This window comes from Struthio camelus, chromosome 1 (assembly GCF_040807025.1).
Source record: "Struthio camelus isolate bStrCam1 chromosome 1, bStrCam1.hap1, whole genome shotgun sequence".
NCBI lineage: Eukaryota > Metazoa > Chordata > Aves > Struthioniformes > Struthionidae > Struthio > Struthio camelus.
The window spans coordinates 142,154,600-142,173,360 of NC_090942.1; the positions used below are offsets into that span (position 1 = coordinate 142,154,600).

The 18,761-nt window shown below is 41.3% G+C and overlaps 1 protein-coding gene across 7 annotated transcripts in view; it reads left to right on the forward strand.

The window, feature by feature from the left end:
• Nucleotides 1-18,761, forward strand: part of MID1 (midline 1) — a 249,004-nt gene that overhangs the window by 87,258 nt on the left and 142,985 nt on the right. The window contains exon 1 of one of the 7 annotated variants that reach the window (XM_009683676.2): nt 9,064-9,391. The exons of 4 other annotated variants lie outside the window; for them this stretch is intronic. The gene's annotated coding sequence lies outside the window, so the exon portion shown is untranslated. Of the gene's footprint in view, nt 1-9,063; nt 9,392-14,401; nt 14,509-18,761 lie in introns of those variants that run through there. 2 more of the 7 variants (XM_068920808.1, XM_009683678.2) reach the window with 2 other exon arrangements.

Here is an 18,761-nt window from a genome sequence, read left to right on the forward strand (position 1 = left end):
AACATGGGAACTCACAAGAAGGCACCCGAAATAACTAGGTATTTAGAAAGTGCAGATCCCGCCCTTGATGCAATTATCAAGTTCCAAATATAGCCATGCTGCTTCCTTTAGCTGCAGGCTTCTGAATTTCTTCTCTCTTTGCGTCACATTAAGCCATAGCAGTAGTGACCTTTCTGGTTGCAACGACAGTTTCTGCCATTTTAGACATTTTAGAACTACAGAAATATAATTTTCATGGGCCAGTCTGGTTTTCTTCATTTTATTTTTTATAAGGGCAGCTTATAAAACAAGAACCAAAGGATAGGATTACAAAATTGGCTTGCCTGGAATCTGGAGAAGTACATTATCTTTGTAGTCATAGTCATTGTCTTTTATTACCAGTGCCATTTAACAAAAAGAGAGGCCTAAGGAGGGGACACATCTGGAAATGTGACCTAAATAAAGTAAAAATTCTTTTGGAAACTGGTAAACCTATACTATATATGTCTGTAATTAAAAGGAATGAGGTATATAGTGCCTCATAAAAGTACCATCTGAAAGCAGTTTAAAGGTTAAAAAAAGGGCTACTTGGCACAGATAGAAGGGTGAGACCTGACCAGACCCATCCTCTCAGGACAGTACTCCCAACAGGCCTATTTAAAAGTATAGTGTTTCAAACCAGTCCTTAGCCTGGTGCATACATAAATAATTTTAGACAATGTTCCTGGTGAGAAGAAGCATTAATGGGATACAGAAGACTCTCCGAAACTGTCTCTTTTTTACTATGATTGCTATTTTACAGCTAAGGCTAATGCTCTGTGATATCTGCCCACATCCTTAAATTACTTAATTTAAAATTCTTCGATGAGAAAGCTCTTTTGTTTTTCTTTTTAATTCTTTGTCTGTTTCTCATTTGAAATTAGAAGAACATGGGTTTTTTTCTGTGTAAGACTTCCTGTGTAAATGTATTACATAATCAGTATCAAGGACCACGCTTGAAGCAACATGAATTTGGTGTTTCATAGGTAATCTGACCTTGACAGTGATCCTGGTGAACTCCAGAAGCTTATGAATCAAATTGCAAGTTACTTACATTAGCAAATTCTCAGCTGCATAAAGAGATTTTTCTGGGCAGACTCTGAGCACTTCAAGATTGGTTCTGGGTTATTTGGTTATCATTCCCCAGCCCTCCCCCTTCCCCTGCCCCCCTGCAGATCTAATCTCACCACAGATATCACACTTAATTGGTATCCAAGCTAGAAAAACGTTTGGCTCAGTTGTAGGGAAGAAAACCTTAGAAATTCTATCTTTTCAACAGAAAAAGTGCAATAATGTACATTTTGGGGGGGGGGGGGGAATTGAATATATTCCTCTCTTTCACATACACACATACAGACAGACATGATTTTCTAGGAATAATTCCAGCTATATATTTGTATTGTCTGATTAATATGATCTTTCCCACTGTGTCTACTTATTTTCAACCCAGATACTTGTAGTCACTTCTACAAAGATTATTCTTTTTGTGCCTTTTGCTCCTGTTTATAGATGATCTGTACTGTGTTGATTACAGTAATGTCTTAAAGATGTTTTGGTTTATATGGATTTATCCTCTTAAAGTCCTTAGGAAAGGTAGCTTCATGTAACTGTTTGAGAATTAAAATGAGAGAGATTAAATGTCTTGCCCATAGACCCAAAAGCCATTCGCAGGTTGCAATTTGTATTCTAAATCAGAGATTTGAGTCCCATACTGGAGTGTTTATTATTTCTTTAAGAACTCTTTCAAAGGTTAAGGGTTCTTCACAAAGTTTCTATTTGACTGTTGCTGTATAACTGATAGACAGGTAACTTTCACATCTCCTGTCCCAGTATGTTGCCTGCTTCACAGAAGCTGTTTTTGCATGTGTCAGGCAGCTGGCATGGGTAGCCAGGGCACTGGAGAGAAGGGATAAATGGGAGTTCTCCGTTGCAACACTGAGGGAGGGGTTGACTAAAACATGTAATTTTATCGTGAAATTAGTTTTCATGAGAAAATACCAATTTTCGCCAATAATTTTTACTTTTTCTGCCTGGGAAAAGGAAACAAAAGATTTTAGTCTGATTTGACCTTTTAGACAACTGTTCAACTGAGCTGAAACCTCTAATTTCAAGTCAATGCAATATATAGTAGTACTTGCCTCTGCAGTGGCACTTTGCTTCATGGGATTTGTGGAAGGATTCTTGAGCTCCACTTTTAGCTCAGCAAGACCTCATTGCAGATACTGCAGACACTCTTCTCACTGACTGATTCCTTACAGAGATAAGTTTGCATCGTGGGAGATTTGCCATGGTCAGAAAACTGACCTTTTGAGGGCACCAATGGGAGTACTAGTCACCCGAATTCCAGTTCCCAATCTGTGTGGTGCCACTCTAGGGAAACACAGCAGAACTCTGAGATATCAAACATTTTCTGAGAACAAGCAATCTGAAAAAAATTAGTTCAAAAATGTTCCATTTTTTTCATGCTAATGTCTTGCTGAGAAGTCGTATTAAAATGCCAGCATTTCTTGCAGCATGGAAAGTCTGTCTACACAGAGTAGATTTCCCTATAACTCTTCCTGAACATGGCACAGCCTCGACAGCGCTTGGAATTCCTTACTTCTGGCACAGTCGTAACCGTAGCATGGTGTATGCTATGTCTAACCCACTGTGATCAGGTTGAAGAAAAAACTCTCTTTTATAGCAGAACGGCTTAAATGTGAGAATGTTAAACACTTTTTTTGGTAAACCTGTAGCTAGTGGGCAAACCTATAGTTAGTGGGATTCGTCTGGAAAGGAAGAATTTGCATTGTTTGAGGATCTTGGCTAACGTGCAGATGGTGGCAGTTTGAGTGGGTACCCATTTTGGCGACAGTTTAGCAGTTCAGGTTTTAATTTGTTTCAGTTAAATTGTGGCCAGAGGACTCTTCGTAGTATTTGTGTGAATATATATTTGGATGTCATTCCTGGAATAGCAGAGTGGTATTTCTGTTGACAGCTATTGCTTGATGTGAGACCATATAGCATATATTCTATACAGCTTTTGCTATACGTCTGAATCTTTATTTGCTTAGCTTGACTCATTGCATGACTGTTTTTTGCTATTGGTCACTAAATATGTAGCCAGTACAAATGTTGTGAAATAAAATTACTTTTTTTCTATGCTAATAGCGGTTACAGAAGTATAAGGCAATTCTTCTCGTGTTATTTTTACATTCTTGTCTTCATAGATGCTTCTTAAGACTGGAATAGTAAGAAAAAAGGTATCGTCATTTAACTCTTTACTGTTGCTTTAAGAGTAATGAAGTATCAGCTAATTGTAAAACCCTAGCTAATAAAATGGAAATACCACAGTAGACTAATTATGGTTTGCAGTAAATTCTGTATGTATGTATACTAGGCAACAGACATTTTAGAAACGCTGAACCCTTATAGCATGCTTCTTTATTAGTCTTTTTAGCTTACTATAGTTCCATATAATTTGGGAATATAGTCTTCCTGTAGCTAATTTAATACACATGAATGCGCACCAACTTGTGCAGTCTAGCAGATCAAGTATCTGCCTCGTAGCACAGATGCCGCAAAATGAAATCCAGCAAATATTTTCTTCTGATTAAAATATCTTAATCAAAAAGTCTAGTCAGAGTTGTCATTAAGGCAAGTACAGATTGATCAGTTTTTACGACTTTTCTGTCTGTCTGAGCTGTGGCTTGTTCAGATTGCGCAAGCGATGGAGGAGGAAGTTGCCCTGAAGACACCTTCCCTTCTCTGTTGCTTGTGGCTGGTGCAGCCCCAGGTGAGATCAGAGCGGTCTGAGGGATGCTGTAAATACTGATGGAGAAGGAATGGTCACCTAAGGACCGGTCAGCCAAGAGGGACGTTCGACCAAGAGGGACGGCAGCACGCTCTGACCTCTCTCCTCTCCACTTGCAGTAATGAGACCCTGCCAAAAGGCTGAGTCATCTTGCTTGGAAGGTAATGAATTTCCCAAAGGTCTCCCTTAAGGGCTTCTTTGTTCACTGTGGCTTTCAGTGCGTATTTGTAAATTTAAGGTTGTTTGACAATGCTGGTCTTATTTGTAAGCTTGTGTGCATTTAAATACCCGTGAGTCATACACTCAGCCAGGGTAATTAGCTTATCTTCATTTAATTCACTGCAGCAATGGTGATAAAAACATTTAAGTATCGGTTTGTGAGAATCTGCCCGCCACATCCTTATATTTGTTAATATTAACAATACATTTTAAAATTATTGTGTGATGCGGACATCTTGAGAACAGTTTCAGTAATGATACGATCTCAGAGTTTTTGCATTTTTTTATATTGTCTTCTTAGAAATTTTTCTTCATTTTACAGCCTTCTAATTCAAATATTTTGTGGTAGTTCTTCGGGTGGATATTTTTATATTCTAGTGCTGCCTTGAGTTATATATTCTAATGCTGTCTGGGGTTATTAAATAGTATTTTGTCTTCTGGACGTCCTACTCCTCCTGCAGGTGCCAATTTGAAATTGCCAGGGGAGGGATTATAAAAACCGTTAGAAACGAATTTCAAAACCACTAGGTTAGATGTGAATATTACCTTTTTCCTGTTGAAGTGCAGAAGTTTAGTTACTTATTTATGTTTAGATTACTTATTTTAAAAAATAGCATGTGTTTATTTTTATTAGTTGTATATGTTGCAAATCAAAGGCAATCTACTTTTGATAGACTTCATAACTGAAGATATTTTAACTGCTGATTTTCAAGCACTTTTGGTTTCTTTCTAAGCTATATGCTGGGTCATATTATTCTCTGCTGCAACTTTTTTACTCCTCGCATATAATCGGATCCTGGGATCTGGTCTGTCTGTATTTGGCACAGCTCAGTACAGAGACAGAGTGGTTCTTCTGTCTTTAGCTTATATTCAATTCTCTGGGCCCAAAAGGATTTCCACGACAGCTGGAATTCAGCTAATGAGAGAAAGTCTTTTCCTCCATTTCCCATTTTGCACCCCCTCTGCTACTGAGGGACACCTAGCTAGTCTGGACTACATAAAATTCTGTTATATAAAAAAAAAAAATCTCTGGTGACCAAGTAATTCCACATTAGGCTGCTTTGCATCTGGTCCACCAGTTCAAAGCTGTGCCTATATTTGAATATGGAGTAATTTATTGGAAAGAATGATGCTAGTTAAGGAGGGGTTAGTTAACAAATTAGAATAAACAAAAATTTCAGATTTTGCAGGGGTTGAATTTCTGATATCAAGATTGTTGTCTTTGCCTTGTCACAACTTAAAACCATCATACTTGGCCACTGCAGGGATTATCAGTGAACTAGTCCTCATCCCACCAAAATCAACTGGAATTTTCCAGGCTGAGATTTGACTCACTGACAAAGAGTACATAGCATCAAGTTTACTGTGTTTTAGTAAAAGTCTGTGTTATTTGTACATCATGTAAAACTTGTATTTGACATTACATGCTGGTGGGTTTTGTTGCACATCTGTAAGAACTCCGAAAGCTTCTTGGCCCCTGACACCAGCTCGGGACGTGCTGAAATTGCCTCTTTATCGTGCAGCAATAGCAAGAAGGATTCATTGTGCAGTAGCACGCAGCGTCCTGAGTTCTTGCTAGCTTCTTCTGACCACTTTTGCAGGGTCACAAGCAGGGTGGCATAGACGGTGCTGAAGTTCTTGCCAGTACAGTGCTGCTGCTCCAGCATCCCCAGCTAAAGTTATTCCCTGTTGCCTCTCCTTTAATGGATGGGGCAACATGGTGTTTGAGGCATGAGCCCATGGAAGTCCAGCACATTTGTTTTGCTTGAGAGGTGCTGGGTGCGTGTCGGGGAATGTGGCGGATGCCAGCGGCAAGACGGTGTGTCTGTACAGGCCCTGGGCGCAGGCAGGCACCCCTGCTAAGGCACAGCCCCAAGCATCCCTGGGGCACCCGGACCTCTTGCTAGAGAGGCAGCCAGCCCACTAACTGTCTGTGGAGCAATAAGGGTGCTACGCTTGCAGTGCATGTGTGGGGACCGCCTGTGCGAGGCTTGCTCTCAACGCAGTTTAACATATCTCAAAGCAGCAAGGTCAAAGCTACTTTGGCATGTTGGTGTGTGTTGCGGTCACACTTCTGCCTGCAGTGCAGCTAGTGCGTGGGAGAGTCCAGTGCAATGTCAGAATCTCTAATTAACCTAACGGGAGGTTTAATAAGGGGGAGCTGACCATTGCTACTGATAAGTGGAGTTCAGAGAATTTAAACCTGCCAATAGGTCAGTGTACTTATGACCATTTGTCTTTTAACTTGAGGTAACTTCATGAGACTATCAGGGTCCCAAGCACAACTTTGCTCTCACTTATACAGAGCTTTGCTCCCCACGTTGCCCTAACTTAGAGCTGGCACAAAGTCCTCTGGCTGTCCTTCTCTTGGTAGGTTCCCACTGGGTGCAGTAGTGGTTGGATTATAAACGTTTCTTCCTTCACGGGCAGCATCTTCTTTCACTTCCCCAAAGGTGGGGCAACTTTCTCATGCACACGTATTCACGTGTACTATAGGTGGGAAACCAGACAATCAAAGAGAAGGTCCAGAAAACAGCATCTGTCTTTTCGTGCATCTCAAGTGGCAATACCTCTTCCTCATGTGTAGCCTTAGCATTTTGTCTTTGGAGACTGATTACTTGCAAAGCCAATTCAAATGTGGACCCCTTCTGTTCTTCTCGTACCACTCCGAACGCATTAAGTCCAAAACCTAGTTTTCTGAATCCACCCCATGTGATGATAGTACTGCTGTTGTGTGAATTGATCACAAAATACATTCTTCAAAGGTGGGAAGTGAATGGCAGAGTTAGAATGGGGGCTCTATATGACACTTGATTATCTTAGTAAAAAAATAGCTCCCCAGAACATGTGTCATTACTAAATTTTCTTTGGAATTTTTTTTGTAAGACTATGAAAAGTTTTTATTATACAGAACTCAGTTTTTGATTCCACATTGTGCTGAATTTTCAGAAAAAATGCAATTATCATCACATACTCTCAAGCACTGCATGCAGCATATTAAAAGGTGTACATTTTTAGAAAAGTTCTTCATTTTTTAATCTTTATTATGTAGGAGTGATTTCTGAATCTCTAACTATGTTTCTACAACTCTGGAGCGGCCCTCAGAATTCCCTTCTCAAAGCCCTGAAACTAAAGTGAAGGTTTTAGGGTGAATCCTTATTAATCTTAACCAATTTTTTTAAGTTTTGCACTTTTTGCTAAATTGCTTTCACCAGGGAAGTTTATCCCTAAGGCCCAAATTGCTTCAGAAAATCATGTACACCTTTATTTGAATGCATCCTGGAGAGGATTCTCCTAGATTGAACTACAGTAAAAGGTCTTCACATACCACATACTCATTTCAGATGACATGTGACCACTGAGCTATGTTTGGGGAACAGAGGGCCAGCATTCCTGTTAAGTGCTCTTAATGCACCGGACTATGTGTTGCAGCTGCTTCAAGCTGTTCTGCAAGTGTGCGGGGCTACGCCAGCCTGTCACTGGAGGATCATAAGTTATCTACGCTTTGGCTAGTGTAAATGGAATGGTTGGTCTTACCATTATAAAATATGCTATGTTGATCCCTAGAGATATTTGGTTCATGTCATAAGTTAAAACATATAAATGGATCTTTTCAGCTTGAAGATGTGGACCAAGCAAGAGCGCAGCCAGCCCTAGATAAAGGGAGTGCAATAGTGTTTTAAATCGACCTTTCCCTCCTGCCTTCCTTCTGAGCTGGACAGTGCCAATATTATGCAAACAGGAAAAAAGAAACTCCTTTCTCGATTGCACTTATGAGAAAAATCCTTATTGTTTTTAAATGGGAAAGCACATTAATAGATTTTTTCAGTATTTCTCTTTGTTTCCCTCCAGCATACCCTGCCTTAGGACATGGAGCTTATCATAAGCTAAAAGGAAATATATTTTAGGAAGCCTTTAATTAAAATCCTGGCAGCACATCACTGTCACACCTTTTTTTCTCCAGCTCAGTTCAGTAAGATTTCTTGCATTGATAAGATGTTTTCTGGATCGTGGCTACTTTTTGCCTTGGTAGACAAAGCTCTTGCAGAAGCAAATTCATGATGTTGGAGCCTTTTTCAGATGTCAGATTTGGCTGATTGTCCCCTGAGATCAAAGACAGATTTCCATTTAGAGTGGAACAGAGAGACTAATGGGCTTCTGAACAGATGTTAAGTGAGAGGCAAAGAGTTTGGAAGAAGAGTGAATGGTATGAGTTTGCAGTTTTGTATTTCTCCCCTTTTTTGACCAAAGAAAGGTGTAACTCAAGCAGCAATAGCACGTTAGATTTGGGATTTTTTGACTTCTGATTTGTTTATTTTAATGAAAGCCACTGAGGGGCAGCAGATAAAAACTGATCTCATTGTTAAAACATAAAAAAATTCTATTACTATTTTTTCTTTAAAGTTGCAAATGGGGTCCAGTGTTATCTTGCACATTGAGCTAATCTTCAGGAATGAGGAAATCACCCTTCTTCCAGAAGACAAACCAGATAACACGCTAATGCTAAGAATGATTAAATATTCTCAATTGAGGCAAATAACGCTTTGCAGCAAAACATTTCTGAAGCCTATAGATTCATATGTGTATTTTCTTACTTCTCTGTTCCTTCCAGCAGATAGGCAGTTGCTCTTTATGTAAATAGCATACTGTATTTTACTAACTTCCGATTCATGTAATTATGTAATTTACCTTCTAATCTGACATGAGGAAATTGGTGCTTCTGGCATGCATGTGACTCCTACTAGAATGGGATATTGCCACTTTATTGCCACTGCTGTGAAGTATTTCTGTGTCACTCTGATATTTCAGTAGTTTCACTGGACATTTACATTTTCTTGCTTAAGTCCTGGGAGCCTCTTAAGCTTTAAGCAGACCCAGAGCAGTTAGATGAGAATGGGAATAATCTCTTATACCACAAATTGACTTCCCTCTTTGTAGCCCTGGACACTGTTTCCAGCTGCTTTCAGCCTTTTAAATCCTTGAAAGCTTTCCTAATCCTCATGTAGGCAGCCTTTATGTGCTGTACCTCCCTCCCCTTTCTCCTGATTGGCGAGGCTATTTCATGGCCTAATTCAGCCAACTACTACATCCCTGCGCTGTGATTTGAAATAAGAGCTAGGCGGACAGTTGCCTCCCTACTCCTGACTTTTAATAGGCTGGGAAGGAAGGTTGAGAAACTTGACATTGCCTTAGGGAAGGGTCCCCCCCCAGCAAAGGATAAAAGACAAAACAAGACAGGGGAAAAACTTGCTTGCCCTGGGAAACTTGATGGATTTTCGTCCTGCCGATAGCCCGGTGGCGCGAGTGTGAGCGCAGCCCCTTCCCGGCTGGATGGATAATGGGAGTCTAAACATGAGGCAGGTAAGGAACATGCTGCAAAGCCCGCAGCAGTTTCCAAAGGGCAGGAGGAGCGGGAGAGCCTGCTGCGGGCTGTAAATATTCGCTGCGTTGGTCTGGCTAGCACAGGTAGAAACCTGATCAGAGCTGTGATTTTTTTTCTTCTTTTTTCTTTTAGTTGAATGAAAAGTAAATTGCAGGAAAAAAATGAAAATTAACTGATTAAAGGGTTTCTGCTTTCAGTTTAATCTTACCAGTAATAAGCGATGTCATGCAAGTCATTCTGTGTTTCATTTTTGCACAGGGCATGAAAGCTGTTTGTGAGATATGTAAATCAATTCCAGTTTGCCATGGCTTAAATGTATTGTGTAGACTGTCTCACAGCCGTGTTTGTGACATGTTAAAGGAAAGAACTTGCTGTGTTGTAAGCCTAAATATGCCAATAATTCAGCCCAGGGATAATTTATTGAACAGCTCTGCATGAGTTCCTTGCCTGCCAGTACTTTAATCTTTTGATTGTTTTAAAATGTAGTAGTTTCAAGCTCTCTTACAGCTTCACAAAAGTACTTTAAGATTTTTTTTTTCTAAGATTATTCAAATGAAATTTTTTTAAAGACTTCTTTTCACCTGAAGAGACAAAAGCAGCTTTTATTCTCATTCTCACAGTTAAAAGGCGCAGTGGCAAAATGTTTTTAATTCTCACTGTTCATAGTTTTACAACAAAAACATGCAGTTAGAAGAGCCTTCTGGGAGCAAGGACAACTGGTTGAGCTGTGCCTGAAGACTGAGGCAGAGATCTGTCCCACTTTAAAAAGCCTTGCCAGTCAGCTGCCGAAACTTACAATCAATATGTTATTTTCTAGGGAGGCAGTGAGTGAATATGAGGAAACGAGAGAAGTTTTCTAGGCTCTTTTGCGTGTGGGTGTTATTCATTCAGCTCTCTGTGGGACTTTTATAGTACATGGCCAGGGAATGCATGTGTGAGGACTTTGCACCTGTAGTGCGAATGGAGCATTTGTTTTTCATTCTCTTTCTGAAACCATTGTGGGAAATCTTAGTTTCATTGCACCATTTTCCTATAAGTTAGGAGAGGTGGGGAAGGGAGAGGACAGAATATAGGTGATGGGAAGAGGACTGGCATTTCTTCTTCCCACTAGTCCCCCCAAAAACTATTAATTTTAAAGGACAGAGGACTCAGTGTCACTGTTAACCAAAATGAAGGGCATTTTATACACTGCTTAGCTCAGATTGGTCATGTAGTCATCAGAAATCATCATCACCACAAGAGAGTACTTTGGCACAGGGGGTTCTCCAAAGGAAATTAGAAAAAAGCAGACATCTCAGAGGGTGGCAATAACAAAAAGCAGAATATTCTGTGAAACATACACATTACTTTCCTGAGATATTTCTACCTAAAGCATAAGGTTTTACGTGTCATGAAGATTCATAGAAGGTGGTGGCTTAAAAGAGTAAGGCAAATAGTAAGTCAGAAAGGCGAGCGGATAAAGTTAGCATACACACGGGAACTCCCTCCCCCCTCCAAAAAGGAGGCAGGAGGGAGAACAAGGCATTCCAGCCTAAAAAGAGGTGCAGGCGCAGGCGGGCTCATTCTTGCAGGGCCCAGCACGTTGCGGTAGGTGTCTGCCGTCTCTCGTTTCCTCCGCAGGAGCAATGCAAGGGAGTAATTGCGTTCCTGATGCCGGGATGGGTTCGCTCACCTCCTGCGCTCCATCCCGTCACAGTTACCCCTCGCAGTGAGGTGCAAGGGGAGCCAGCTGAAGAGCTGCCAGAGTTTGTTTAAACACTTGCCTGTAAATGTGGTTTCTCTCACTGGGCCAAGCGAGCAATTTAGAAGTATTTCACAGGGTTTAGCTGTTTTCTGTGCACAGGTATTCTCATTGCTAGGGTTGGTGGAACAAAATCCAGGGGAATGGTAGTCGGGGGTGGGCAGAAGCGCTGGTTTGCGTCGGCCCCCGACAGCTTGCTTCATCTTTTAGCGGGAACCCAAGATTGTGATGAGCTACCAGCTAAGTGTGCAAAATGTTTAGGAAAACCACTACAGCAGAGACACTTAGGAGCAGGAATGTCCTGGACAGCAGGAGGCCTCACTCCTGCTTCTAGTTTGAAATCGTTATGGGAAAAAGGAATATGCATAAGAAAGCGACTTCTCTATCTGTCAGCTCATTTGCTGCACTCCTATTTGGCACAGCAGAGAGCTATTTTTTGCTGCGCTCCCCCCTGCTCCGGCAATCCTTCTCCACATTCCCCCTCCCCCATACCATTGCCTTTCCAGGTGCTCCCTAATCCATAGGCCCTGCTGGCCCCAGCACTGTGTATGTGGGGGTGGGGGGGGGAGCTCCTTCCCCTTGCCAGGCTCTGCTTCCACCTCGAGATGCTCTTGGTCAGAGCCATAGCTTAATTTGGGGTCGCAGAGTTAACTCTCAAGCAGCTGGTGTATTGGCGCTGCAATGAAACCGCGTATTGTGCTGATGGCTGACCTGGCCCAAAGGCAGCCCGCAGACACTGAGCAATAGCACATAGCATCTGCCCAGACAAATGCACTGTCTTCCCTAATAGAAGTGCAGGAATTTCTGTGGAAATGTAATATGCAGCCTGTTAAGCTGATAAGATTCAGCCTACTTTACCACTGCGCCGGGCCAGTGGTCTCTAAGTGAGCTAGGAGGTAACAGGGTTGGTGGAATGGGATGTTGCATCGAGATTTGGAAAGGAGACAGGTGTAAAGAAGCAGTCTTTTTTAGGAGGTAATTTGAAACCTCAAGAGGAGCTGTTTCTGTGCTGTGATGTAATAATAAGCTCACATAGAAGCTTCAGTAACCAAAATGGGACGATTCTCATCCTTTTGCTGGACTTGTAACATCTTGGAAAGTATGCTGGTCCCTGTGTAGCCATGGAAGTTCTAGCATCCACAGGAAAATATACCCATTTTGGTGTGCAAGGGTGCAATAACCATTTTAGGCCTAGTGCTAGGAAGCAGAGGTGCAGTTTTTTAAAGGTATCTAACATGGTTGGAAGACAAAAGGCCCAAGCAACCTAACAACAAAAATTCCATTGTAGGTAACACATTTTCTGCTTTGCAGACTACTACTTTGTCCAGTTTGTTGCGTAAAAAGGAACCTCGTAGGTAAGGACAGCTGCAAGCGATAGAAACTTCTGTGTTACAGCCACGATCTGTCCTGCCCTTATGGCTGGATGCAGTTTGCGTGACTGGATTCTGGGAGTTTACTGTAGAACTGGAGAGGGCACTGTGGGCTCTGTTTTAAGTGCCCTAAAACGACTTCACAGAAAATGAAATGTTTCATGAATTTTTATACTGTATTTTCACTCACTTTTGCCCACAGCAGCTCTCTGTAATGCAGCTCGTGGGAGTGTCATGACAGCAAATATAACTCCTCATTTTGGCCTCTTCCTATATAAGTCCCACTGACTTTGATCAGGGCAGAATTGAGCCCTTCATCACATAAAGAGGTCCAACAGAGCACTTGCTAACTGGCAGGCCACCTAGGAATGAAAAATTCTGTTTCTATGGCACTGAAGCCATCACAATTATTTATCATGAATGCAGTCGTATAGCTTTTAGGTGTATGTAATTCACAAAGCGAATAAACGCTGCATACAATTTTAGTGAGTAACACACGCAAAATTCAAAATCATCCCCTGTCCTACAGATGTTTAACTTCTTAGCATGTGTTTCTTATTTCCTATTTTCTTTTGCATACCTTTAAAAATTCTTAATATATTCCTCAGTAGAGAAGCTATATCCTTATCCTGAAGTGTTGCAATCCTTAGTCTTCCTTTAGAAAATTCTGTCTAAAGTTCCTCCTGGAACTTTTTGTTGTTTGTTTGGGCTGTAAGGGAAGAGCGAGCGTCTTAGCGAACGCTGCTTTTAGCGTACCACACAGAATAAAGAAAACAAGCGTACAGAGTCCACAGGCTGGGAGTGTATCAGTTAATTAGTGGCTGGACATTGCTCCGTAGGAAGCCTGGCGAGGTTTTTGTGCGGGTGCGTTATGTGTGTTGTCTGCTTCCTTTGATCACTTGTGTGGTAAATAGACATGCAGTGTAGCTATGGCAACACGTGCTGTAGGTTGGTGGGAACAGAGGGGACGGGATCGCTGGACAAAGGGTAGTTTGTTAGAGTGGTTGGTTCTGATTAGAAAAAGGTGGCACCAATCAGGGCATTTAAAAACATAAGTTTTGCACAACACAAATGTATGTTATCAGTTTGAAAGTAACGTTTGTTTCTGTAGCCTTGAAAGAGGAGATCATACAGAAGGCTGGGGAAGAAGGAGGAGGGATAATAAAAAGCAGAACCCAAACCCCCTTACACTGTTGAAAATAAAAAAGTTCATGCTGGATGTGCTTTTTCTGGCTTTGCTGCGGAGTGTATGCATTTTGCAAGAATGCATTTGTATGGAGTGAAATACCACAGTATGCTACAGACACTCATGTTTTAAAAATAAGGATTTAAGATGTAATTATGATACCCTGAGGTTCTGCATTACAACTGACCCATTGGCTTCCGCCGATATCTAAAAATGCTGTGTACAATGTGTGATCAAAAGATACTGTACCTATTTCTGTAAACTACCTGTAGAGGTCACACTTGAAGTTCTCAAAATCTTTGCAGGATAGAATTTCCTCTCAAAGCTAAAGCTATAAAAATAGAAAACCAGGCATAGCTACTTTTCCTAATAACGTTATATGGGATACTCTTAAAATAATGTTGGTTTGTCAGTATGGGGTTATTAAATAACACAGTATTCTGCCTTGGTGGTTGCTTGGAATAAGTAGAAGTTGAGCCCTCTCTCACATCTTGAGCAGAACCAAACCTAAGCCTTTTATTAGTGTCTGAATTAGATGTGCATCTCTGTTTCCCTGCTCCCACCAGGCCTTCTACCTCTGATGAAGTCTGTCTCAGGCTCTTCCCCTCCCCGAGTGCCCGCGTTCTCGCTGCGCTGGTGGCTGACTTCCCATGCCGACCTCGTTCCAGGGCTTCCCTGGGCTGCGGAGGGCAGGGGAGGGAGCGGGGAAGCAGGCAGTGACACACAAAGCTTCAAGAGCTTTTGAACTCGGCAAAAAGTTGTCAGAGCTCAGAGTCCCTCTGCAGAGTAGCGCCAGAGGTAAGGGGGTCTGCTGGAGGCTGGGGTTGAGAAAAAGGAGCTGTTGGGAATGAGGAGCTCTTGGGAGTTAGGTGCTCCAGGGCTGCACTGAAGCTCAGTAAATGGAAAGAAGGGGGAAGGAGCAGATTTGGTTGAGACGACAAGGGTAAAGACTGAGCTAAGAGGAAGAAACAGGCATGTATTTGCATACAAATACGTGAATAGCCTTTTTAATGGGCATTAGAGTTTGTTTGAACCGGATTTCAGGCTTCTTAAGGTACTCTGTTCCCTAGCCTAGTTGTGGGTTCAGAGTTTTTTATTACAGGCGTGCAGTTTAGAACTCGTAATGCTTTAGCAAGCTGTAAAGAGTTATTGTATATCCCTGAGATCCCTAGCTTACAGAACAGACTCTACCCTGTATGAAAACTGGGAAAGGCACTAAAAGATAGGAAGCTGATTTTGATCTCGTTTCTGCACAAGAAAAATAGCTCTTAATTCTTCCCTATCTGCTGTCATTTCATGGTTGTTTGTCATTATTATTTATATCATCCCACAGGGACATGGGAGGAAAAAAAAAAGCTGGCAGATAGGGTGTGTTTGTTTGGCCCTGAAGTGTATGATAAAACTTTTCTGGTTACATAAGCGCTGAGAGAGCTGGATGTGAGAAGAATTTTAAGACAGTTAAAATGAATAGAAGAAAGTTCAGTCTTTTACTCCTGGCTTAGTGGGGCAGCAAATGAAAAGATCCATAGGGCCGATGTGATTTTCCATTGTAATTGACAGACTGTCATGAAAATATTTGCAGAGAGATACATTGTGGCTTCAGACAGGAGTCAGTGACACCCTGTGACAGCCACTCTCCATGGTTTGGGGCAGGAGGCCGATACCTTCGCTCTCCCAGTGCGGTGCTGGCAGCATCCTGGGGCCCTTCCCACAAGCTGCCTGATGCAGCTCACATGCCTGCAGGGCCACTGCACCGGCCCCAGGTCTCCAGCGCTGCTGAAACAGCTGGAGAAGTGGCTGCAGGGCTGAAGGAAAGCTGCAATTTCAGACAGGCTAAAATCGCTGCCTGGCACCTGCTTTATGTCCTAAGCAGGTGCCCATGACTAATGGCATTAACTTGGCTCTTTGGGTCTGCAGATATTTAATTACTGGACAGCCACAGCAGGGGATGCTAAGAGAGACCCCAGCAGTGTGGTGGCGGGTTGGGCTCATCTGTGAGATCAGAGAGCCGACGCACAACTTTTTTTAGTCAGATGAAGCAAGAGCTTGTTCAGATGGGACTCCTAACAACCTCTAGGATCTCCTTTTCTGTTTTTTTATTAACAACTTTACTCCAAGCATTAGCTGAAATGGGTGCATTCCTCTAAAGAAATACAGAGAAATCAGTATTTTATGGCAAAATGGTTCTCACAAAAAATTGTCTTCTGTTTTCAGTGGTTTTTCTCCATATGGAGGCATGATCCCTCTTCTTTTTTTCTTCCCAAGAAGTAATCAGAGTAACTGGAAACATAAAAAGGGGGAAAAAAACAACAGAGAAACAGTATATATTTACATATATGTTTACAACTGGAGTTGCTAAATCCAGCCACTTTCTCATAAGAATGGCCAGCCTCCCAGTTTCAGGGTATTCTTAGTCACCAAGCAATCTCCAGAAGTGCTGGAGGGGATTTTATCATTGAAATGTTGTGGGTTTTTTTCCTAAGGACTATGCCCTTATTGCAAAATCTGTATTATCGGCAGGACGATTTAAACTCTATTGACAACTTCTGCTTTGTGATTATGTCGGACCACAAAGGTGTGCCTCTGTCTGCTAGTCCTCGGCTTCTCCTCCTCCTTCCTAGCCTTTTGGTCTCTGGTCCCCTAAGCTCTGGAGGCAGAGATACAGATGAACGTGGCTGTCATTTTCTCTAATTCAGCATCTGTGGGAGTTGTGAGAGATGAGAGCTGGGAACCCACACAATTCTGTTTATATTCCCACTGAAAAATACAACGTGCTGTAAATCTGGTGCACAGGGGACCCAGCAAGAGCACAGAAAGGGAGGGCTGCCTGGAGCGAGGAAGAAGGTTGTCCCTTTCAGAGCACTGCCGATGGATGAAGGTCTTGGGCAGTGGTAGCCACATGCAGACAGAATCTCTCCATATAATACTGTACATATAGCTGTATTCTGCCTTGTTAAGTATTATCAAAATTAGCGTGTACTTTACTGGCTGACAGATGTTAGCTATGCAGGCCTTCTTTTAGACAAATAATATGCAATTTATGGAGCTCAGACTTTGACCTGTATGTGAAGGTACATTATTCCACCAGCCTTAGTAGCACCTATTGAAAGAAGTGACTGTAAGGAGTTAATGACTTCATTTCTTCTTCATTCAACCTCCGAAGCACACTTTAGGCAAAGATTTCAAACTGGGAGTTAAGCAGTTCAAAAGTGTACTATATTGTTTTGGTCTAATTAACACAACATGATGATAAGACATTAAAGCACAGTGACAACACTATACATTGATAACAGGGGACATTAATGCCTGCAGACACGGTCTACATTGTAAAGATTTGAAAAAAAAAGGCTTATTATGTTAGATAGGTCAATGTGATTTGACCTAGTTTTGCTTTGCTGCTTGGAAATTATGTCAGTATTAGTTATGTCATCTCCTTGGATAAGCAATTTAACATCATTTTTGCATTGCAGTGTTGTCCTAATATTTTATGTATTTACCTACTCTCTAAAAGGATCCTTCAGGCTAATTCTGAGATCTGGGAAAAATGATACAAAGCAAAACTCCCTGAAGGTGATTTCTCCCTTATATATGGCCTCTGTGAAATAAAAAGGAGTGATTTTAATCAAAGCAAAAGCATATCTACAAATTTTGAAAAGTGCCTTATGCCTCTGATATTCACTTGTAGAGCTCATCATTAAAATTTATGAATAAAGAATGACTATGCTAACTCACATAGCAATGCACACCTTTCATAGGAAAGGCATGTTTTTCTTTGCTGGAAAATAGCATTGTTGCCTTTATGTGGATCCTTTTGTAAAGTTGAATGCGCTGAAGGAATCATGCCACATATTTTCTTTGTGAAACGTATCATCTCATATGAAGTCAATTGTATCTCCCTTGGAAAACTGTGCTTTTTTTTTTTTGTAGTCTTGAACAAAATCACCAGGATTTTCCAACATATTTATGTTTACACTTTTTTTTCTCTCTTACCATCTGGACTTGTAAGGCAAGACTATGTATTTGCCAGCAGTCAAATTGTGGTACATCAGTGATCAGCTAGAGGATTAAATGCAACTGATCTTTGTTCTAATGGAAGAATAATCTATCACTGTTGCAGCCAATTACAATATTTTAGGAAGTGCTAGAAAAGCAAAGGTGTATCTGTTCCTTAGCTTTACCTGTCCACTTGCAGCTCTGCCCCTACTTTGGCACCTCTGCAAGGTGTTGTAAGGCTGCAGCTTTTGTTTCTTAGACTTGCCTGATCCACAATGTGCAACCTCTGTATTCCTCCATTGAAGTCAGTGGGAGTAGGGAGGTAGGGCGGAGTTCACCCTTTAAAACACTCTTGTGACTGTAGTTACACAAGAAGCACCTCTGTAGTCAACAGTGCTATGGATGTTAGGAAATTTGCACCCCTGTGACAAAGCTGGAGCAGATTAGACCATAGCATTAAAGCAAAACCAGACCTTTTTCCTGAATTATTTACAATTTTTATTTTGATGTGTCTTTTCTTGAATAATAAGAATTTTTCTTCTTTTGGTTTAAGCGTGAGCTTGTTCCTTGTAGCGTTGAAATATTTTAATGAGGTAAGAACTGTATAATTTCCTCACTGTTTCTTCACAAATACATCTAATCTTCAAAAGGTCCTGCTTGCTCAGATTTTTCAGCTTAAGTAAAATTTAAAATTGTAATAGCTATCTGAAGTCTTTGAGTGTTCTTCAGATGCAAATGCTCTTACATCCCTTGTTAACCAGCTTAATTGGAACAAAAGCCTGATAAGAATAAACGTTCAGAGGTGCCTCTTCTGTGCTATAACATTTGCTCTTGATCCCTAATTAAGCCTTGTTACTGAAGGTTAAAAAATCCTCCCATAATATAACTCTCCCTGAATGTCTTGACAGCAAAAGAAACTGTCATGGGAGAAGTATGATATTCCTCCTCCCCTCCTCCCCTTTTTAAAGAGAAATAAAGCGTAAAGTGCTTATGAAAGATACAGCAATGACTAGAAATAATTATCAAATATCTCTAGAGCAGTATAAGACCAGGTAATG